This window comes from Arachis hypogaea, chromosome 6, assembly GCF_003086295.3.
Source record: "Arachis hypogaea cultivar Tifrunner chromosome 6, arahy.Tifrunner.gnm2.J5K5, whole genome shotgun sequence".
Lineage (NCBI taxonomy): Eukaryota > Viridiplantae > Streptophyta > Magnoliopsida > Fabales > Fabaceae > Arachis > Arachis hypogaea.
Window position 1 is genome coordinate 29045700 of NC_092041.1, and position 24916 is coordinate 29070615.

Genomic DNA, 24916 nt, shown 5'->3' on the forward strand with positions numbered 1-24916 from the left:
ATCACTAGCATGTGGTATAGGGGCGGTTTAAGCATGCAAGTAAGAGGCATGAGAGGCATACACCCCCAAATATCAATAATGGAAAGCAAGTCATGGTAAAGTGAGTAAGTAGCATGTGCAATATGAAGAGTAGTGTGGTCGATGCGCCTAAGAATAGTCAAGCTAGTGAGAGAAAGCACTTAGTTGGGAAGCAATGAGTCAAAATGAGCTCAAAAGATCACGTATGCTTTTCCTCAAACACTTGGCGTGCATTCTTTTTGTAGTATGCAACTAAGTGGAAGAGGAGCAATGTAGCATCCCACAAAGTAACATTAGTCACCATAATGCACTATGATTGCAATGAGATCATGCAAAACATATTAATCCACCAATGCAAAAGAAGTCATGACCACACCACCCATAAAGAAGTATATAAAAAAAGAGAGAGACAAAGACAATCAAGTAATGAAAAGCTAAAAAGGGAAAAGAAGCTATCTAAGAGAAAATAATATCAACTAACTAAGAAAGAAATGGGAGAGGTAAAACAAGAGGGAAAGTGGAGTATAGTACCTTGGGAGAGAGGGGAAAGGGAATGGAGATGTAGGTAAGAGAGAGAGGGGTGGAAGTAAGTGAAGACTTAGGGGGAAGAGAAAATGTGGGGGCCACCGGAGGTTGTGGTCACTGGAGATGGTGCTGGGAGGTGGGTGGAGTAGTGTAGAGAGGGGTTGGAAAAAGAGGAATAGTGAATGGTAGAAGGGGTGGAAAGGGGAGATGTAGGTGCGCTGTGTTGTAATTAACGTCGCGCATCGATGCGTGCGCACGCTGTGTGCACTCGCGCAGGTAAGGAAAGTGAAGCAGGGACGCAGGCGCACCAGGTGCGCGCGAGCGTGCGTGTGTGATGAGCGGATAATTTATACGCTTTTTGGCATTGTTTTTAGTATGTTTTTAGTATGTTTTAGTTAGTTTTTATTATATTTTTATTAGTTTTTATTTAAAATTCACTTTTCTGGACTTTACTTTGAGTTTGTGTGTTTTTCTGTGATTTCAAGTATTTTCTGGCTGAAATTGAGGGACCTGAGCAAAAATCTGATTCAGAGGCTGAAAAAGGACTGCAGATGCTATTGGATTCTGACCTCCCTGCACTCGAAGTAAATTTTCTGGAGCTACAGAAGCCTAATTGGCACGCTCTCAATTGCGTTGGAAAGTAGACATCCTGAGCTTTTCAGCAATATATAATAGTATATACTTTGCCCGAGATTTGATGGCCCAAACCGGCAATCCAAATCAGCTCAAGACTGCCCAGCGTTTAATGCCGGAACTGGCACAGAAGTGGGAGTTAAACGCCCAAACTAGCACAAAAGTTGGCGTTTAACTCCAAGAAAAGTCTCTACACGAAAATGCTTCAATGCTCAGGCCAAGCACACACTAAGTGGGCCCGGAAGTGGATTTATAAGTCATTTACTCATTTCTGTTAACCCTAGGCTACTAGTTCTCTATAAATAGGACCTTTTGCTATTGTATTTTCATCTGGGTAGCTATCCTCGAGTAGTCTTATGCTATCTTAGATCATGGGGCTGGCCTCACGGCCATGCCTAGACCTTGTTCTTATGTATTATCAACGGTGGAGTTTTTACACACCATAGATTAAGGTGTGGAGCTCTGCTGTACCTCGAGTATTAATGCAATTACTATTGTTCTTCTATTCAATTCAGCTTATTCTTGTTCCAAGATATTCATTCGCACTCAAGAACTTGATGAATGTGATGATTATGTGATGCTCATCATCATTCTCACTTATGAACGCGTTCCTAACAACCACTTCCGTTCTACATGCAAACAAGGCTTGAATGTGTATCTCTTGGATTCCTTAATCAGAATCTTCGTGGTATAAGCTAGAATTGATGGCGGCATTCTTGAGAATCCGGAAGGTATAAACCTTATCTGTGGTATTCTGAGTAGGATTCAAGGATTGAATGACTGTGACGAGCTTCAAACTCGCGATTGTGGGGCGTTAGTGACAGACGCAAAAGAATCACTGGATTCTATTCCGACATGATCGAGAACCGACAGATGAATAGTCGTGCTATGACAGAGCGCGTTGAACATTTTCACTGAGAGGACAGGACTGTAGCCATTGACAATGGTGATGCCCAACATACAACTTGCCATGGAAAGGAGTAAGAAGGATTGGATGAAGACAGTAGGAAAGCAGAGAGACAGAAGGGACAAAGCATATCCATACGCTTATCTGAAATTCTCACCAATGAATTACATAAGTATCTCTATCTTTATTTTATGTTTTATTCATCTTTCAATCATTAATCCTCCATAACCATTTGAATCCGCCTGACTGAGATTTACAAGATGACCATAGCTTGCTTCATACCAACAATATCGACCCTTACTCGCGTAAGGTTTATTACTTGGACGACCCAGTGCACTTGCTGGTTAGTTGTGCGAAGTTGTGATAAAGAGTTGAGATTGCAATTGAGCGTACCATGTTGATGGCACCATTGATGATCACAATTTTGTGCACCAAGTTTTTGGCGCCATTGCTGGGGATTGTTCGAGTTTGGACAACTAACGGTTCATCTTGTTGCTTAGATTAGGTAATTTTATTTTATTTTGTTCTTCAGAGTTCTTAAGAATGAATTCTAGAGTTTCAGATGATGTTTTCATCATCACCAAAGCTGATTGATTCTCATCAATTTAGCTCTTGAATGTAATGTCTTGCTGAAGCTTGGCTAGCCATGTCTAATCTTTTTAGACTAAACCTTTAGACTAACATTGCATGATTCCTGGAAATTCTTATTAAGAATTTTGATATCCTTATTTTCTTTTCCACTCAATTTTCAAAAAATCCAAAAAAATTATAAAATCTTAAAACCAAAAATAATTTTATGTTTCTTGTTTGAGTCTAGTGTCTAATTTTAAGTTTGGTGTCCATTGCATGTCTCTATTCTTCTAATTTTCGAAAATTACATGCATTATGTTCTTCATTGATCTTCAAGTTGTACTTGATGATTTCCTTGCTCTGATCTTTAAATTCTCTTGTCTTGAGTGTTTTGTTGTTTCTCATATGCATTCTCGATTTGTTAGTGTCAATAGTATACAAACTTCTAAGTTTGGTGTCTTGCATGCATTGTTTATTTGATCTTAGTGGCATTTTAATTATTCCTCATCATTAAAAATTCAAAAAAAAATTTAATTTGTGTCTTTTCAAGTCAATAATACAGAGAATTGAAGATTCAGAACATGCAGCAGAGGAATTACACAGAAAAAGCTGGTCATTCAAAACACCCAGTGAAGAAGGAAAAATGGCGTTTAAACGCCAGCCAGGGTACCTGGCTGGGCGTTTAACGCCCAAAAGGGTAGCATTTTGGGCATTAAACGCCATAATGGATACCATTCTGGGCGTTTAATGCCAGGATGGCACAAGAGGGAAGATTTTGTTTTTAATTCAAATTTTTTTAAGTTTTCATAATTTTTCAAAATCAAATCTTTTTCAAATCATATCTTTTTAATCATATATTTTCAAAATCAATTTCTTTCCATTTTTCAAAAATACTTGCTAACAATTAATGATTTGATTCAACATTTCAAGTATGTTGCCTTTTCTGTTGAGAAAGGTTTAATGTCTGAATCATATCTTTTAAATTTCTTGTTAGCCAAGTCATTAATTTTAAAAATCAAATCTTTTTAAATTATTTTTCAATCATATCTTTTTAATCACATCTTTTTCAAAATAGTTTTCAATCATATCTTTTTGATTTCTTATTTCAAAATCTTTTTCAAAATCACTTTATTTCTTTCCCAACTTCAATTTTCGAAAATCATTCTTCAATTTTTCAAAATTTCTTCAAAATCTTTGAATTTATTTTCGAAAATTCTTCCCTTCTTCTCACATCCTTCTATTTAAGGACTAACACTCGTCCACTATCAACAATTCGAACTCTATCTCTCTTGATAAGTTCGAATTCTTCTTCTTCTACCTCCTCCTTCTATTCTTCTTTTCCTCTGACATCTCAAGGAATCTCTATACTGTGACATAGAGGATTCCATATTTTCTTGTTCTCTTCTCTTTCATATGAGCAGGAGCAAAGACAAAAGCATTCTTGTTGAGGCTGACCCTGAACCTGAAAGGACCTTGAAACGAAAGCTAAGAGAAGCTAAAGCACTACTCTCTGTAGAGGACCTAACAGAAATCTTCAAACAAGAAGAAGACATGGCAGCCGAAAACAACAACAATGCCAACAATGCAAGGAAGGTGCTGGGTGACTTTACTACACTTACTCCCGACTTTTATGGGAGAAGCATCTCTATCCCTGCCATTGGAGCAAACAACTTTGAGCTTAAGCCTCAATTAGTTTCTCTAATGCAACAGAATTGCAAGTTCCATGGACTTCCATTGGAAGATCCTCATCAGTTTTTAGCTGAGTTCTTGCAAATTTGTGACACTGTCAAGACCAATGGGGTTGACCCTGAGGTCTACAGACTTATGCTATTCCCTTTTGCTGTAAGAGACAGAGCTAGGATATGGTTGGACTCACAACCTAAAGAAAGCCTGAACTCTTGGGAAAAGCTAGTCAACGCCTTCTTGGCAAGGTTCTTTCCACCTCAAAAATTGAGTAAGCTTAGAGTGGAAGTCCAAACCTTCAGATAGAAGGAAGGTGAATCCCTCTATGAAGATTGGGAAAGATACAAACAATTGATCAGAAAGTGTCCTTCTGACATGCTTTCTGAATGGAGCATCATAGGTATCTTCTATGATGGTCTGTCTGAACTGTCCAAGATGTCATTGGATAGCTCTGTTGGAGGATCTCTTCATCTGAAGAAGATGCCTGCAGAAGCTCAAGAACTCATTGAAATGGTTACAAATAACCAATTCATGTACACTTCAGAAAGGAATCCTGTGAACAATGGGACAAATCAAAAGAAAGGAGTTCTTGAGATTGATAGTCTGAATGCCATATTGGATCAGAACAAAATATTGACTCAGCAAGTCAATATGATTTCTCAAAGTCTGTCTGGAATGCAAGCTGCACCAGGCAATACTAAGGACACTTCATCTGAAGAAGAAGCTTATGATCATGAGAACCCATCAATGGAAGAGGTGAATTACATGGGAGAACCCTATGGAAACACCTATAATTCTTCATGGAGAAATCATCCAAATCTCTCATGGAAGGATCAATAGAGACCTCAACAAGGTTTCAACAACAATAATGGTGGAAGAAACAGGTTTAGCAATGGCAAGCCTTTTCCATCATCTTCTCAGCAACAGACAGAGAAATCTAAGCAGAGCCACTCTGACTTAGCAACCATGGTCTCTGATCTAATCAAAACCACTCAAAGCTTCATGACTGAAATAAGGTCCTCCATTAGAAACTTGGAGGCACAAGTGGGTCAGCTGAGTAAGAAAGTTACCGAACTCCCTCCTAGTACTCTTCCAAGCAATACAGAAGAGAATCCAAAAGGAGAGTGTAAGGCCATCATCATGGCCGAAATTGGAGAGAAGGAAGAGGCAGTGATCGCCACTGAGGAAGACCTCAATGGACGTCCACTGACCTCCAATGAGTTCCCTAATGAGGAACCATGGGAATCTGAGGCTCACACTAAGACCATAGAGATTCCATTGGATTTACTTCTGCCATTCATGAGCTCTGATGAGTATTCTTCCTCTGAAGAGGACGAAGATGTCACTGAAGAGCAAGTTGCTAAGTACCTTGGAGCAATCATGAAGCTAAATGATAAGTTATTTGGTAATGAGACTTGGGAGGATGAACCCCCTTTGCTCACCAAAGAACTGGACGACTTGACTAGGCAGAGATTACCTCAAAAGAAACAGGACCCTGGGAAGTTCTCAGTACCTTGTGCATTAGGCACCATGACCTTCGAGAAGGCTCTGTGTGACTTAGGGTCAAGCATAAACCTCATGCCTCTCTCTGTAATGGAGAAGCTAGGGATCTTTGAGGTACAAGCTGCAAGAATCTCACTAGAGATGGCAGACAATTCAAGAAAGCAAGCTTATGGACTTGTAGAGGATGTTCTGCTAAAGATTGAGGACCATTACATCCCTGCTGATTTCATAGTCCTAGAGACTGGGAAGTGCATGGATGAATCCATCATCCTTGGCAGACCCTTCCTAGCCACAGCAAAGGCTGTAATTGATGTTGACAGAGGAGAATTGATCATTCAAGTGAATGAAGAATCCCTTGTGTTTAAGGCTGGTGGACGAAATTGTGATCATCAATGTTGTATTCTTTGTTGTTGTATGGAATAATTATAATGGCTCTTTGCTATGTGTGGACACAACTCCATTCAACTAACCAGCAAGTGTACTGGGTCGTCCAAGTAATAAACCTTACGTGAGTAAGGGTCGATCCCACAGAGATTGTTGGTATGAAGCAAGCTATGGTCATCTTATAAATCTCAGTCAGGCGGATTATAATTGATTATGGATTTTCGAATAATAATAAATAATAAGCAAGAAATAAGGATAAATAACATAGGATAGAAATACTTATGTAAATTAATGGTGGGAATTTCAGATAAGCGTATGGATATACTGTGCCCTTTATTTTTCTACTTTCCTACTTCTTCCTTCAATCATTCTTACTCCTTTCCATGGCAAGCTGTATGTAGGGCATCACCGTTGTCAATGGCTACATCCCATCCTCTCAGTGAAAAAGGTCCAAATGCTCTGTCACAGCACGGCTAATCATCTGTCGGTTCTCAATCAGGTTGGAATAGAATCCCTTGATTCTTTTGCATCTGTCACTAACGCCCAGCCTTCAGGAGTTTGAAGCTCGTCACAGTCATTCAATCCCAGAATCCTACTCAGAATATCACAGACAAGGTTTAGACTTTTCGGATTCTCATGAATGCCGCCATCAATCTAGCTTATACCACGAAGATTCTGTTTAAGGAATCTAAGAGATATGCGTCTGGCCTAAGGTAGAACGAAAGTGGTTGTCAGTCACGCACGTTCATAGGTGAGAATGATGATGAGTGTCACAGATCATCACATTCATCATGTTGAAGTGCAACGAATATCTTAGAATACGAATAAAGAGAATTGAATAGAAATAGTAGTAATTGTATTAAAACTTGAGGTACAGCAGAGCTCCACACCCTTCATCTATGGTGTGTAGAAACTCCACCGTTGAAAATACATAAGTGAAAGGTTCAGGCATGACCGAATGGCCAGCCCCCAAAACGTGATCAATAGCCTCATAAGACGAAGAATAAAATAAAACTGAGACCAAAGATGTCTAATACAATAGTAAATTATCCTATTTATACTAGACTAGCTACTAGGGTTTACATGAGTAAGTAATTGACGCATAAATCCACTTCCGGGGCCCACTTGGTGTGTGTTTGGGCTGAGCTTGATCTATCCACGAGCTGAGGCTTCTTTTGGAGTTGAACGCCAAGTTGTAACGTGTTTTGGGCGTTCAACTCCGGGTCGTGACGTGTTTCTGGCGTTTTACTCCAGACAACAACATGGAACTAGAGTTGTGCGCCAGTTTTCGTTGTCAATTCCCGAATAAAGTATGAACTATTATATATTTCTGAAACGCTCTAGATGTCTACTTTCCAACGCCGTTGAGAGCGCGCCATTTGGAATTTTGTAGCTCTAGAAAATCCATTTCGAGTGCAGGGAGGTCAGATTCCAACAGCATCAGCAGTCCTTTGTCAGCCTCCTATCAGAGTTTTGCTCAAGTCCCTCAATTTCAGCCAGAAATTACCTGAAATCACATAAAAACACACAAACTCATAGTAAAGTCCAGAAATGTGAATTTAACATAAAAACTAATAAAAACATCCCTAAAAGTAGCTTGAACTTACTAAAAACTACCTAAAAACAATGCCAAAAAGCGTATAAATTATCCGCTCATCACAACACCAAACTTAAATTGTTGCTTGTCCCCAAGCAACTGAAAATCAAATAGGATAAAAAGAAGAGAATATACTATAAATTCCAAAATATCAATGAATATTAATTCTAATTAGATGAGCGGGACTTGTAGCTTTTTGCTTCTGAACAGTTTTGGCATCTCACTTTTTCCTTTGAAGTTTAGAATGATTAGCTTCTCTAGGAAATTAGAATTTCGGATAGTGTTATTGACTTTCCTAATTAAGTATGTTGATTCTTGAACACAGCTACTTATGAGTCTTGGCCGTGGCCCTAAGCACTTTGTTTTCTAGTATTACCACCGGATACATAAATGCCACAGACACATGACTGGGTGAACCTTTTCAGATTGTGACTCAGCTTTGCTAGAGTCCCCAGTTAGAGGTGTCCAGAGCTCTTAAGCACACTCTTTTTGCTTTGGATCACGACTTTAACCACTCAGTCTCAAGCTTTTCACTTGGACCTTCATGACACAAGCACATGGTTAGGGACAACTTGATTTAGCCGCTTAGGCCTGGATTTTATTTCCTTGGGCCTTCCTATCCATTGATGCTCAAAGCCTTGGATCCTTTTTACCCTTGCCTCTTGGTTTTAAGGGCTATTGGCTTTTTCTGCTTGCTTTTTCTTTTTCTTTCTATTTTTTTTCGCAAGCTTTTGTTTTTCACTGCTTTTTCTTGCTTCAAGAATCAATTTCATGATTTTTCAGATCATCAATAATATTTTTCTTTGTTCATCATTCTTTCAAGAGCCAACAATTTTAACATTCATAAACAACAAGATCAAAAATATGCACTGTTCAAGCATTCATTCAGAAAACAAAAAGTATTATCACCACATCAATATAATTAAACTAAATTCAAAGATAAATTCGAAATTCATGTACTTCTTGTTATTTTGAATTAAAACATTTTTCATTTAAGAGAGGTGAAGGATTCATGGAATTATTCATAACTTTAAGTCATAGTTACTAACTACTAATGATCATGAAATAGAGACACAAAACATAGGTAAACATATAAAAACCGAAAAGCAGAGAAAATAAGAACAAGGAATGAGTCCACCTGAGTGAGTGTGGCGCCTTCTTGAAGGTCCAATGGTGCTTTTTGAGCTCCTTTATGTCTCTTCCTTGCTTCTGTTGCATGATCCCTAGTGATTTTGGTGTTCCTATCCTTAGTTGCTTCCAATAATTATGTGGAGGAACATGTATCCCCTGAGGTATCTCAGGGATTTGAAGAGGGAATTTCTCATGCTCCCTTGAGATGAATCTCTCCATCTCCCATGACTCAGAGGTGGAAGCTTTTGTCTTCTCTTTTCTCTTCTCTTTCTTTTCTCTTTTTTTTTGAAGTTTCTCTGGCCTTAGGTGCCATCAATGGTTATGGAAAAGCAAGAAAAGCAAAAAAAAAGCTATGCTTTTACCACACCAAACTTAGAATGTTGCTCGCCCTCGAGCAAAAGAAGAAAGAATAGAAGAAGGAGAAGAAGATATGGGGGAGAGGGAGAGATGTTTGTGTTTTGGCCATGTAGGGTGGGTTTGGGTGGGAAGGATGGATGGATGTGAGTGGTGAAGAGATGATGGGGAAGAGGGATTAAGGTGATTTGGGAAGAAAGGTTTTTGGGAAAGTGTGTTATAGGATTAGGAGGTAAGGTGGGAATATGTTAGGTGGGGATCCTGTGGGGTCCACAGATCCTGAGATGATCCTGTGGGGTCCACAGATCCTGAGGTGTCAAGGATTTACATCCCTGCTCCAATTAGGCATGTAAAATGCCTTAGCATACCATTCTGGCGGTTAAACGCCGAAGTGGTGCACGTTCTGGGCGTTCAACGCCCATGTGTAGCATGTTTCTGGCATTGAACGCCAGCCAGATGCACCTTACTGGCGTTTAAATGCCAGTAAGTCCTTCCTCCAGGGTGTGATTTTTCTTCTGCTATTTTTGATTCTGTTTTTTAATTTTAGTATTTTTTTTCGTGACTCCACATGATCATGAACCTAATAAAACACAAAATAACAATAAAATAAAATTAAAGTTAGATAAATAAAAATTGGGTTGCCTCCCAACAAGCGCTTCTTTAGTGTCATTAGCTTGACAGTGGGCTCTCATGGAGCCTCACAAATATTCAGAGCATGATGAGGGCCTCCCAACACCAAACTTAGAGTTTGAATGAGGGGGCTTCTCAACACCAAACTTAGAGTTTGGTTGTGGCCTCCCAACACCAAACTTAGAGTTTGACTGTGGGGGCTCTTTTTGACTCTGTACTGAGAGAAGCTTTTCATGCTTCCTCTCCATGGTTGTAGAGGAAGGTCCTTGAGCTTTAAACACAAGGTAGTCCCCATTCAATTGAAGGACTAATTCTCCTCTGCTAACATCAATCACAGCTTCTGCTGTGGCTAGGAAGGGTTTTTCCAAGGATGATGCATTCATCTTCTTCCTTCCTAGTGTCTAAGATTATGAAATCAGCAGGGATGTAAAGGCTTTCAACCTTTACTAACACGTCCTCTACTAATCCATAAGCTTGTCTTACTGACTTGTCTGCCAATTGAAGTGAGATAAGGCAGGCTGTACCTCAATGATCCCCAGTTTCTCCATTACAGAGAGTGGCATAAGATTTATTCCTGACCCCAAGTCACACAGAGCCTTGTTAAAGGTCATGGTGCCTATGGTATAGTGTATTAAGAATTTACCAGGATCTTGTCTCTTTTGAGGTAGAGTTTTCTGAATCCATGTATCTAGTTCACTAATGAGCAAGAAGGATTTACCTTCCCAAGTCTTATTACAAAACAACTTGGCATTCAGCTTCATGATAGCTCCTAGATATTGAGCAACTTGCTCTCTAGTTACATCTTCATCCTCTTCTGAGGAGGAATAGTCTTCAGAGCTCATGAATGGCAGAAAGAGATTTAGTGGAATCTCTATGGTCTCTATATGAGCCTCAAATTCCTTTAGGTCCTCAACAGGGAACTCCTTCTTGCCTGAGAGACGTCCCAGGAGGTCTTCCTCACTAGGATTTTCGTCCTTCTCCTCCCTTGTGCATTCGGCCATATTGATTACTTCAATGGCCTTGCAATCTCCTTTTGGATTCTCTTCTGTATTGCTTGGGAGAATACTGGGAGGAGCTTCAATGACTTTCTTACTCAGCTGGCCCACTTGTGCCTCCAAATTCCTAATGGAGGACCTTGTTTCACTCATGAAACTTAAAGTGGCCTTTGACAGATCAGAGACTAAGTTTGCCAAATTAGAGGAGCTCTGTTCAGAATCCTCTGTCTGTTGCTGAGAAGATGATGGAAAAGGCTTGTTATTACTGAGCTTATTTCTTCCACCATTATTAAAGCCTTGTTGAGGCTTTTGTTAATCCTTCCATGAGAAATTTGGATGATTTCTCCATGATGAGTTATAGGTGTTTCCATAAGGTTCACCCATGTAATTAACCTCTGCCATTACAGGATTTTCAGGATCATAAGCTTCTTCAGAAGCTGCCTCTTTAGTACTGTTAGATGCATTTTGCCATCCATTCAGACTTTGAGAGATCATGTTGACTTGCTGAGTCAACACTTTGTTCTGAGCCAATATGGCATTCAGAGCATCAATTTCAAGAACTCCTTTCCTTTGAGGCATCCCATTATTCACGGAATTCCTCTCAGAAGTGTACATGAATTGGTTATTTGCAACCATGTCAATAAGTTCTTGAGCTTCTGCAGGTGTTTTCTTTAGGTGAATGGATCCACCTGCAGAATGGTCCAATGACATTTTCGAAAATTCAGATAGACCATAATAGAATATATCTAATATGGTCCATTCTGAAAACATGTCAGATGGACACCTTTTGGTCAACTGCTTGTATCTTTCCCAAGCTTCATAGAGGGATTCACCATCCTTTTGCTTGAAGGTTTGAACATCCACTCTAAGCTTGCTCAGCTTTTGAGGAGGAAAAAATTTATCCAAGAAGGTCGTGACCAGTTTTTGCCAGGAGTCCAGGCTATCTTTTGGTTGTGAGTCTAACCATGTTCTAGCTCTGTCTCTTACAACAAAAGGGAAAAGCATGAGCCTGTAGACTTTAGGATCTACTCCATTCGTCCTTACAATCTCACAAATCTGCAAGAACTTAGTTAAAAACTGATAAGGATCTTCAGATGGAAGTCCATGAAACTTGCAGTTTTGTTGCATTAAAGCAACTAGCCGAGGTTTTAGCTCAAAATTGTTGGCTCCAATGGCAGGAATGGAGATGCTTCTTCCATCAAATTTGGACATTGGTTTTGTGAAATCACCAAGCATTCTCCTTGCATTATTGTTGTTGGGTTCGGCTGCCATCTCCTTCTCTTGTTCGAAAATTTCAAAAAGGTTGCCTCTGGATTGTTGTAATTTAGCTTCTCTTAGTTTCCTCTTCAGAGTCCTTTCAGGTTCTGGATCAGCTTCAACAAGAGTGCCTTTTTCCTTGTTCCTGCTCATATAGGGAAGAAGAGAACAAGAAAAGAAAGAGGAATCCTCTATGTCATAGTAAAGAGGATCCTTATTGTTAGTAGAAGAAGAAAGGAAAGAAGAGTGAAGAAGAATGGGTAAGAATAGAGGTGGTGATCTGAGATGAAGAGAGATGAAGAGAAGTGTTAGTGAATAAATAAATAAATAGATAGAAGGAGAGATAGAGAATTTCGAAAATAATTTTGAAAAAGTGGTTAGTGATTTTGAAAAATTAAAGATAAGATATGATTAAAATTAAAATTTAAACAATTAAAAAGAATTTTTTTTTGAAAGAGAGGGAGGTATTTTCGAAAATTAGAGGGGGAAAAGTAGTTAGGTGGTTTTAAAAAAGATAAGAAACAAATAAAAAGTCAAATAGTTAGTTTGAAAAAAATATTAAAATTAAATTTGAAAAGATAAGAAGATAAGAAGTTAGATAAAATATTTTTTTAAATCAAATTTTGAAAAAAGATAAAATTAAAAAAAAAGATAAGATAAAAAGATAAGATAAATAGATAAGATAAAAAGATAAAAAATATTAAAATTAAATTTGAAAAGATAAGAAGATAAGAAGTTAGATAAGATGTTTTTTTAAATCAAATTTTGAAAAAAGATAAAATTTTAAAAAAAAGATAAGATAAAAAGATAAGATAAATAGATAAGATAAAAAGATAAGATTTTTAAGAAAAAGATATTTTGAAAAAGATTTAATTTTTAAAATTAAAAGTAATTACTTAACTAACAAGAAACTAAAAGATAGGATTCTAAAATTTTAAAGATTGAACCTTTCTTAACAAGAAAGTAACAAACTTCAAATTTTTGAATCAATCACATTAATTGTTAGTGTAATTTCGAAAACATGATATAAAGATAAGAAAAAGATTTTGAAAAGATTTTGAATTTTTTGAAACTAATAAAAAAATTAAAAAGATATGATTTTTGAAAAAGATTTTAAAAAGATATGATTTTTAAAATTGAAAAATTGACTTGACTTGTGAGAAATAACTAATTTTAAAAATTTTTGACCAAGTCAACTCAAATTTTCGAAAATTTGGAGGAAAATAAGGAAAAGATATTTTTTTATTTTTGAATTTTTAAAGATGAGAGAGAAAAACATAAAAATGACCCAAAATATGAAAATTTTGGATCAAACACAAGATGCATGCAAGAATACTATAAATGTCAAGATGAACACCAAGAACACTTTGAAGATCATGATGAATATCAAGAACATAATTTTGAAAGATTTTTGATGCAAAGAAAACATGCAAGACACCAAACTTAGGAATCTTTAATGCATGGACTCTAATAAACAAAAAATGCATATGAAAAACAACAAACAACACAAAACAAGAAAACATCAAGATCAAACAAGAAGGCTTGTCAAGAACAACTTGAAGATCATGAAGAACACCATGAATGCATGAATTTTCTAAAAAATGCAAAAAAAAAATTTTAAAGCATGCAATTGACACCAAACTTAAAAATTGACTCAAGACTCAAACAAGAAACACCAAATATTTTTTATTTTAATGATTTTATGATTTTTTTGGATTTTTATTAATTTTTTTTCGAAAATAAAGTTTGGAAAAATGAAAAAGAAAAGAAAAATTTTGAAAAGAAAATTACCTAATCTGAGCAACAAGATGAACCGTCAGTTGTTCAAACTCAACAATCCCCGGTAACGGTGCCAAAAACTTGGTGGACAAAATTGTGATCATCAATGTTATATTCTTTGTTGTTGTATGGAATAATTATAATGGCTCTTTGCTATATGTGGACACAACCCCGTTCAACTAACCAGCAAGTGTACTGGGTCGTCCAAGTAATAAACGTTACGTGAGTAAGGGTCGATCCCACAGAGATTGTTGGTATGAAGCAAGCTGTATGTAGGGCATCACCGTTGTCAATAGCTACATCCCATCCTCTTAGTGAAAAAGGTCCAAATGCTCTGTCACAGCACGGCTAATCATCTGTCGGTTCTCAATCAGGTTGGAATAGAATCCCATGATTCTTTTGCGTCTGTCACTAACGCCCAGCCTTCAGGAGTTTGAAGCTCGTCACAGTCATTCAATCCCAGAATCCTACACGGAATACCACAGACAAGGTTTAGACTTTCCGGATTCTCATGAATGCCGCCATCAATCTAGCTTATACCACGAAGATTCTGTTTAAGGAATCTAAGAGATATGCGCCTGGCCTAAGGTAGAACGGAAGTGGCTGTCAGTCACGCGCGTTCATAGGTGAGAATGATGATGAGTGTCATGGATCATCACATTCATCAAGTTGAAGTGCAACGAATATCTTAGAATAGGAATAAAGAGAATTTAATAGAAACAGTAGTAATTGTATTAAAACTTGAGGTACAGCAGAGCTCCACACCCTTCATCTATGGTTTGTAGAAACTCCACCGTTGAAAATACATAAGTGAAAGGTTCAGGCATGGCCGAATGGCCAGCCCCCAAAACGTGATCAATAGCCTCCTAAGATGAAGAATAAAATAAAACTGAGACCAAAGATGTCTAATACAATAGTAAATTATCCTATTTATACTAGACTAGCTACTAGGGTTTACATGAGTAAGTAATTGATACATAAATCCACTTCCGGGTCCACTTGGTGTGTGTTTCGGCTGAGCTTGATCTATCCACGAGTTGAGGCTTCTTTTGGAGTTGAACGCCAAGTTGTAACGTGTTTTGGGCGTTCAACTCCGAGTCGTGACGTGTTTCTGGCGTTTTACTCCAGACAACAACATGGAACTGGCGTTGAGCGCCAGTTTGCATCATCAATTCCCGATCAAAGTATAGACTATTATATATTGCTGGAAAGCTCTGGATGTCTAATTTCCAACGCCGTTGAGAGCGCACAATTTGGAGTTCTGTAGCTCTAGAAAATCCATTTCGAGTGCAGGGAGGTCAGATTCCAACAGCATCAGCAGTCCTTTGTCAGCCTCCTATCAGAGTTTTGCTCAAGTCCATCAATTTCAGCCAGAAATTACTTGAAATCACAGAAAAACACACAAACTCATAGTAAAGTCCAGAAATGTAAATTTAACATAAAAACTAATGAAAACATCCCTAAAAGTAGCTTGAACTTACTAAAAACTACCTAAAAACAGTGCCAAAAGCGTATAAATTATCCGCTCATCAAAGGCTCAAGGATATCCTTCTGTAACCATGGAGAGGAAGCATGAAGAGCTTCTCTCAAAACAGAGTCAAACAGAGCCCCCACAGTCAAACTCTAAGTTTGGTGTTGGGAGGCCACAACTAAATTCTAAGTTTGGTGTTGAACCCCCACATTCAAACTCTAAGTTTGGTGTTGGGAGGTTCCAACATTGCTCTGAACATCTGTGAGGCTCCATGAGAGCCCACTGTCAAGCTACTGACATTAAAGAAGCGCTTGTTGGGAGGCAACCTAATGTTATATTTATCTATTTTCCATTGTTATTTTATGTTTTCTATAGGTTGATGATCATGTGAAGTCACAAAAACAATTGAAAAAGAAAAAACAGAATGAAAAACAAAAAGAGAAACAGCACACCCTGGAGAAAAAGCTTGCTTGCGTTTAAACACCAGCAAGAGCAGCAAATGGGCGTTTAACGCCCAGTCTGGCACCATTCTGGGCGTTTAACGCCAGAAAGAGGCACCAGACTAGCGTTTAACGCCAGAAAGGGGCACCAGACTGGCGTTTAACACCAGAAAAGGGCAGTAGCCTGGTGTTTAACGCCAGGATTAGCAGAAAGGGAATTTTACACGCCACTTGGTGCAGGGATGAGCTATCCTTGACACCTCAGGATCTGTGGACCCCACAGGATCCCACCTACCCCACCTCTCTCTCTCTTCTTCACCCATTCACCAATCACCTCAATACCTCTTCCCCAAAAACCCCTCACCTATCAAATCCCACCATTCTCTTCACCACTCACATCCATCCTTCATTAAGACCCATCTACCTCACCATCCAAATTCAAACCACTTTCCCTCTCAAACCCACCCATAATGGCCGAACCCTACCCCTCTCTCCATCCCCATATAAACCCATCTTCACTCCTTCATTTTCACACAACCTAAACACTACTTCTTCCCCTTGGCCGAAACACAAAGCCCCCCTCCATCTCCTATCTTTCTTCTTCTTCTACTCTCTTCTTTCTTCTTTTGCTCGAGGACGAGCAAACCTTCTAAGTTTGGTGTGGTAAAAGTGTTGCTTTTTGTTTTTCCATAACCATTTATGGCATCTAAGGCCGGAGAAACCTCTAGAAAGAGGAAAGGGAAGGCAAAAGCTTCCACCTCCGAGTCATGGGAAATGGAGAGATTCATCTCAAGGGTGCATCAAGACCACTTCTATGAAGTTGTGGCAATGAAGAAGGTAATCCCCGAGGTCCCTTTCAAACTCAAAAAGAGTGAATATCCGGAGATCCGACATGAGATCCAAAGAAGAGGTTGGGAAGTTCTTACCAACCCCATTCAACAAGTCAGAATCTTAATGGTTCAAGAGTTCTATGCCAATGCATGGATCACCAAGAACCATGATCAAAGTGTGAACCCGAACCCAAAGAATTGGCTTACAATGGTTCGGGGGAACTGCTTAGATTTTAGTCTGAAAAATGTAAGGTTGGCATTCAACTTGCCCATGATGCAAGGAGATGAACACCCCTACACTAGAAGGGTCAACTTTGATCAAAGGTTGGACCAAGTCCTCATAGACATTTGTTAAGAGGGCGCTCAATGGAAGAGAGATTCAAGAGGGAAGCCGGTTCAACTGAGAAGGCATGACCTCAAGCCCGTGGCTAGGGTATGGTTGGAGTTTATCCAACGCTCAATCATTCCCACTAGCAACCGGTCCGAAGTTACTATAGACCGGGCTATCATGATTCATAGCATCATGATTGGAGAGGAAATAGAAGTTCATGAGGTTATATCCCAAGAGCTTTATAAGGTGGCGGACAAGTCCTCTACCTTGGCAAGGTTAGCCTTCCCTCATCTCATTTGTCACCTCTGTAATTCATTTGGAATTAACATAGAGGGAGACATCCTCATTGATGAGGACAAGCCCATGACTAAGAAGAGGATGGAGCAAACAAGAGATCCCACTCATGGACATGAGGAGATTCCTCATCATGAAATCCCTGAGATGCCTAAAGGGATGCACTTTCCTCCACAAAACTATTAGGAGCAAATCAACACCTCCCTAGGAGAATTAAGTTCCAACATGGGACAACTAAGGGTGGAGCACCAAGAACATTCCATCCTCCTCCATGAAATAAGAGAAGATCAAAGAATCATGAGAGAGGAGCAAAAAAAAGCAGGGAAGAAACATTGAAGAGCTCAAGCACTCCATAAGATCTTCAAGAGGAAGAACAAGCCACCATCACTAAGTTGGACCCGTTCTTTAATCTCCTTGTTCTTTATTTTTCTGTTTTTCGAAAATTATGCTTATGTTTATCTATGTTTGTGTCTTATGATCATTAGTGTCTTAGTGTCTATGCCTGAAAGTTAAGAATGTCCTATGAATCCATCACCTTTCTTAAATGAAAAATGTTCTTAATTGAAAAAGAGAAGAATTGCATGAATTTCGAATTTTATAACAGATTAATTATTTTGATGTGGTGGCAATACTTTTGACTTCTGAATGTATGCTTGAACAGTGCATATGTCTTTTGAATTTTTTGTCCATGAATGTTAAAATTGTTGGCTCTTGAAGGAATGATGAAAAAGGAGACATGTTACTGAGGATCTAAAAAATCATAAAAATGATTCTTGAAGCAAGAAAAAGCAGTGAATTCAAAAAAAAGAAAAAAAAAGAGCAAGCAGAAAAAGCCAATAGCCCTTTAAACCAAAAGGCAAGGATAATAAAAAGGATCCAAGGCATTGAGCATCAGTGGATAGGAGGGCCTATAGGAATAACATCTTGGCCTAAGCGGCTAAACCAAGCTGTCCCTAACCATGTGCTTGTGGCGTGAAGGTGTCAAGTGAAAACTTGAGACTGAGCGGTTAAAGTCGTGATCCAAAGCAAAAAGAGTGTGCTTAAGAACCCTGAACACCTCTAATTGGGGACTCTAGCAAAGCTTAGTCACAATCTGAAAAGGATCACCCAGTTATGTGTCTGTGGCATGGATGTATCCGGTGGTAATACTGGAAAACAGAGTGCTTTGGGCCACGGCCAAAACTCATAAAGTAGCTGTGTTCAAGAATCATCATACTTAACTAGGAGAATCAATAACACTATCCGGATTCTGAGTTCCTATAGAAGGCAATCATTCTGAACTTCAAAGGATAAAGTGAGATGCCAAAACTGTTCAGAGGCAAAAAGCTAAAAGCCCCGCTCATCTAATTAATACTGATCTTCATAGATATTTTTGGAATTCATTGTATATTCTCTTCTTTTTATCCTATTTGATTTTTAGTTGCTTGGGGACAAGCAACAATTTAAGTTTGGTGTTGTGATGAGCGGATAATTTATACGCTTTTTGGCATTGTTTTTAGTATGTTTTTAGTATGTTTTAGTTAGTTTTTATTATATTTTATTAGTTTTTATTTAAAATTCACTTTTTTGGACTTTACTATGAGTTTGTGTGTTTTTCTATGATTTCAGGTATTTTCTGGCTGAAATTGAGGGACCTAAGCAAAAATCTGATTCAGAGGCTGAAAAAGGACTGCAGAAGCTGTTGGATTCTGACCTCCCTGCACTCGAAGTGGATTTTCTGGAGCTACAGAAGCCTAATTTGCACGCTCTCAATTGCATTGGAAATCAGACATCCTGGGCTTTTCAGCAATATATAATAGTTCATAATTTGCCCAAGATTTGATGGCCCAAACCGACGTTCCAAATCAGCTCAAGACTGCCCGACGTTTAACGCCGGAACTGGCACAGAAGTGGGAGTTAAACGCCCAAACTGGCACAAAAGCTGGCGTTTAACTCCAAGAAAAGTCTCTACACGAAAATGCTTCAATGCTCAGCCCAAGCACAGACTAAGTGGGCCCGGAAGTGGATTTATACGTCATTTACTCATTTCTGTAAACCCTAGGCTACTAGTTTTCTATAAATAGGACCTTTTGCTATTGTATTTTCATCTGGGTAGCTATCCTCGAGTAGTCTTATGCTATCTTAGATCATGGGGCTGGCCTCACGGCCATGCCTAGACCTTGTTCTTATGTATTTTCAACGGTGGAGTTTCTACACACCATAGATTAAGGTGTGGAGCTTTGCTATACCTCGAGTATTAATGCAATTACTATTGTTCTTCTATTCAATTCAGCTTATTCTTGTTCCAAGATATTCATTCGCACTCAAGAACTTGATGAATGTGATGATTATGTGACGCTCATCATCATTCTCACTTATGAACGCGTGCCTGACAACCACTTCCGTTTTACATGCAAACAAGGCTTGAATTTGTATCTCTTGGATTCCTTAATCAGAATCTTCGTGGTATAAGCTAGAATTGATGGCGGCATTCTTGAGAATCCGGAAGGTATAAACCTTGTCTGTGGTATTCTGATTAGGATTCAAGGATTGAATGACTGTGACGAGCTTCAAACTCGCGATTGTGGGGCGTTAGTGACAGACGCAAAAGAATCACTGGATTCTATTCCGACATGATCGAGAACCGACAGATGAATAGCCGTGCTATGACAGAGCACGTTGAACATTTTCACTAAGAGGACGGGACTGTAGCCATTGACAACGGTGATGCCCAACATACAGCTTGCCATGGAAGGGAGTAAGAAGGATTGGATGAAGACAGTAGGGACAAAGCATCTCCATACGCTTATCTGAAATTCTCACCAATGAATTACATAAGTATCTCTATCTTTATTTTATGTTTTATTCATCTTTCAATCATTAATCCTCCATAACCATTTGAATCCGCCTGACTGAGATTTACAAGATGACCATAGCTTGCTTCATACCAACAATCTCCGTGGGATCGACCCTTACTCGCGTAAGGTTTGTTACTTGGACGACCTAGTGCACTTGCTGGTTAGTTGTGCGAAGTTGTGATAAAGAGTTGAGATTGCAATTGAGCGTATCATGTTGATGGCGCCATTGATGATCACAATTTCGTGCACCAGTGTGGTTGTGCCAGTAGCACAAGATTGGCCCAGAAGTGGCACAACTCTCTGGAATGTGCACCAGATGTTGGCTACAGGGGTCATGGCGCGTGCGCGCACATGGTGCGGATGCGCAAAGGCTGCGATTCTGTGGTTGGTGCACGTCTAGTGCGCGGCCGCGGCAGTAGTTTTATGCCTCAAGCATAAAGTAGGCCTGGGTCTGGCATAACTTTCTGGAAAATACATCAGAGGTTGCGGCAGAATTAACGACGCGGACGCGGCATGTGCGCGGTTGCATTCATTTCATATTGAGCTTTTCGACGCGCAGGTGCCTGGTGCACGCACGCGTGCGTCGTGATGTGCTGGGGGCCTAACGTTGGGGCGAGAATGGCCCAACTCTCTGGAAAGTATATTGGCCTACATCCGCGCTGGGGACGCGCGCGCGTAAAGCATACGCTCACGTCCTGCCCCCTCTTTTTTTTTATATGCACATATTGTCACAACTATAGCAGGTATTTATCAAAGACCTAGAAATGAGTTGTTTTGTATCATGCAAATGGTTCATGGTGCAAATTTCTTGAAAAGCAAATCTAACTACTCAAGTCAAGGGTTAAGCAAGCATCAATCAAAGAAGAGTTCGATGGATATATACAAATGGATAGATTTTACCATGGTGGGGTGTCTCCCACCTAGCACTTTTGTTTACCGTCCTTAAGTTGGACTTCCACTAGCTCAATGTTCTTAGGCAAGAGGTGCATCTTCCAAAAGGAATACTTCAATTTCCTTGGTTTTCTTTCTTTGCTCACCATGGTACAATTTGAGACGGTGTTCATTTACTTTGAAAATATATGGACTTGATGGGTGCCACAAATGGTAGACTCCGTATGGTTCCACCTTTTCTACTTGATAAGGTCCCTCCCATCTTGATCTAAGCTTTCTGGGTAATAATCTCAACCTTGAATTGTAAAGGAGGACTAGGTCACCGGGTCCTAATTCCCTTCTCCTAATGTTCTTATCATGGATGGCTTTCATCTTTTCCTTGTAGAGCCTAGAGTTGTCATAGGCCTCTAATCTCAAGCACTATAATTCTGCCAATTGAAGCTTTCTCTCAATTCCAGCCCCACCCAAATTAAGATTGCATTCCTTGACGGCCCAATATGCTTTGTGTTCGATTTCCACCGGCAAATGGCAAGCTTTACCATACACTAACCGAAAGGGGCTCATGCCAATCGGTGTTTTGTAAGCCGTTCGGTATGCCCAAAGTACATTGGAGAGCTTGGCACTCCAATCCTTTCTACTAGGCTTCACAATCCTCTCTAATATATGCTTAATTTTCCGGTTAGAAACTTCAGCTTGGCCGATTGTTTGGGGTGATAGGCCGTGGCAATTTTATGTGTGATGCCGTACTTCTTCATGAGTCCGTCCATTCTTTTGTTGCAAAAGTGTGAGCCTTGATCACTTATGATTGCTCTTGGTGACTGGTGCACGAAATTGTGATCAATACTTTTCACAACTCAAATAATCCCTGGTGATGAAACCAAAAACTTGGTGTTCACTACCATGGCATAAACACAATTTCGCACAACTAACCAGCCAGTGTACTGGGTCGTCCAAGTAATAAACCTTACGCGAGTAAGGGTCGATCCCACAGAGATTGTTGGTATGAAGCAAGCTATGGTCACCTTGTAAATCTCAGTCAGGCAAACTCAAATGGGTATGGTGATATACGAATAAAACATAAAGATAAAGATAGAGATACTTATGTAATTCATTGGTAGGAATTTCAGATAAGCGTATGAAGATGCTGGTCCTTCCGTCTCTCTGCTTTCCTACTGTCTTCATCCAATCCTTCTTGCTCCTTTCCATGGCAAGCTTAAGCAAGGGTTTCACCGTTGTCAGTGGCTACCTCCCATCCTCTCAGTGGAAATGTTCAACGCACCCTGTCATGGCACGGCTATCCATCTGTCGGTTCTCGATCAGGCCGGAATAGAATCCAGTGATTCTTTTGCGTCTGTCACTAACGCCCCGCCTTCAGGAGTTTGAGGCACGTCACAGTCATTCAATCATTGAATCCTACTCAGAATACCACAGATAAGGTTAGACCTTTCGGATTCTCTTGAATGCCGCCATCAGTTCTAGCCTATACCATGAAGACTCTGATCTCACGGAATGGCTGGCTCGTTTGTCATGCGAGCACTCGGTTGTCAGGCGATCAACCATGCATCGTGTATCAGGAATCCAAGAGATATTCACCCAATCGAAGGTAGAACGGAGGTGGTTGTCAGTCACACGTTCATAGGTGAGAATGATGATGAGTGTCACGGATCATCACATTCATCAAGTTGAAGAACAAGTGATATTTTAGAACAAGAACAAGCGGAATTGAATAGAAGAACAATAGTAATTGCATTAATACTCGAGGTACAGCAGAGCTCCACACCTTAATCTATGGTGTGTAGAAACTCCACCGTTGAAAATACATAAGAACAAGGTCTAGGCATGGCCGAATGGCCAGCCTCTTAATGAGGGTTCAATCATCAAAACATGATCAAAGGATCCAAAGATTGAAAGATCTCCCTAATACAATAGTAAAAGGTCCTACTTATAGAAAACTAGTAGCCTAGGGTGTACAGAGATGAGTAAATGACATAAAAATCCACTTCTGGGCCCACTTGGTGTGTGCTTGGGCTGAGCATTGAAGCATTTTCGTGTAGAGACTCTTCTTGGAGTTAAACGCCAGCTTTTATGCCAATTTGGGCGTTTAACTCCCATTTTGGTGCCAGTTCCGGCGTTTAACGCTGGGAATTCTGAGGGTGACTTTGAACGCCAGTTTGGGCCATCAAATCTTGGGCAAAGTATGGACTATCATATATTGCTGGAAAGCCCAGGATGTCTACTTTCAAACGCCGTTGAGAGCGCGCCAATTGGGCTTCTGTAGCTCCAGAAAATTCACTTCGAGTGCAGGGAGGTCAGAATCCAACAGCATCTGCAGTCCTTTTTAGTCTCTGAATCAGATTTTTGCTTAGGTCCCTCAATTTCAGCCAGAAAATACCTGAAATCACAGAAAAACACACAAACTCATAGTAAAGTCCAGAAAAGTGAATTTTAACTAAAAACTAATAAAAATATACTAAAAACCAACTAGATCATACTAAAACATACTAAAAACAATGCCAAAAAGCGTACAAATTATCCGCTCATCACAACACCAAACTTAAATTGTTGCTTGTCCTCAAGCAACTGAAAATCAAACAAGATAAAAAAAAGAAGAGAATATGCAATGAATTCCAAAAACATCTATGAAGATCAGTATTAATTAGATGAGCGGGGCTTTTAGCTTTTTGCCTCTGAACAGTTTTGGCATCTCACTCTATCCTTTGAAATTCAGAATGATTGGCTTCTTTAGAAACTCAGAATCCAGATAGTGTTATTGATTCTCCTAGTTAAGTATGATGACTCTTGAACATAGCTACTTATTGAGTCTTGGCCGTGGCCCAAAGCAATCTGTCTTCCAGTATTACCACCAGATACATACATGCCACAGACACCTAATTGGGTGAACCTTTTTAGATTGTGACTCAGCTTTGCTAGAGTCCCCAACTAGAGGTGTCCAGGGTTCTTAAGCACACTCTTTTTGCCTTGGATCACAACTTTATTTCTTTCTTTTCTCTATTTTTTTTTCGAATTTTTTTCTTTTTCTCTCTTTTTTTTTTGCTTTTTCTTGCTTCAAGAATCATTTTAATGATTTTTCAGATCCTCAGTAACATGTCTCCTTTTTCATCATTCTTTCAAGAGCCAATATTCATGAACCACAAATTCAAAAGACATATGCACTGTTTAAGCATACATTCAGAAAACAAAAGTATTGCCACCACATCAAAATAATTAAACTGTTATAAAATTCAAAATTCATGCAATTCTTCTCTTTTTCAATTAAGAACATTTTTCATTTAAGAAAGGTGATGGATTCATAGGACATTCATAACTTTAAGGCATAGACACTAAGACACTAATGATCACAAGACACAAACATAGATAAACATAAGCATAATTTTCGAAAAACAGGAAAATAAAGAACAAGGAAATTAAAGAACGGGTCCACCTTAGTGATGGCGGCTTGTTCTTCCTCTTGAAGATCCTATGGAGTGCTTGAGCTCCTCAATGTCTCTTCCTTGTCTTTGTTGCTCCTCTCTCATGATTCTTTGATCTTCTCTAATTTCATAGAGGATGATGGAGTGTTCTTGGTGCTCCACCCTTAGTTGTCCCATGTTGGAACTCAATTCTCCTAGGGAGGAGTTTAGTTGCTCCCAATAGTTTTGTGGAGGAAAGTGCATCCCTTGAGGAATCTCAGGGATCTCATGATGAGTGGGGTCTCTTGTGTGCTCCATCCTCTTCTTAGTGATGGGCTTGTCCTCATCAATAGGGATGTCTCCCTCTATGTCAACTCCAACTGAATAACAGAGGTGACAAATGAGATGAGGAAAGGCTAACCTTGCCAAGGTAGAGGACTTGTCCG

At 39.4% G+C, this 24916-nt stretch overlaps 1 non-coding gene across 1 annotated transcript; it reads left to right on the plus strand.

Moving 5' to 3' along the window:
* The first annotated feature begins 11699 nt into the window (after nucleotides 1–11699).
* Nucleotides 11700–11803, plus strand: LOC112700349 (small nucleolar RNA R71). The gene has a single exon (XR_003153257.1). It is a non-coding gene; the product is annotated as a small nucleolar RNA R71 (small nucleolar RNA).
* Nucleotides 11804–24916: the final 13113 nt, after the last annotated feature.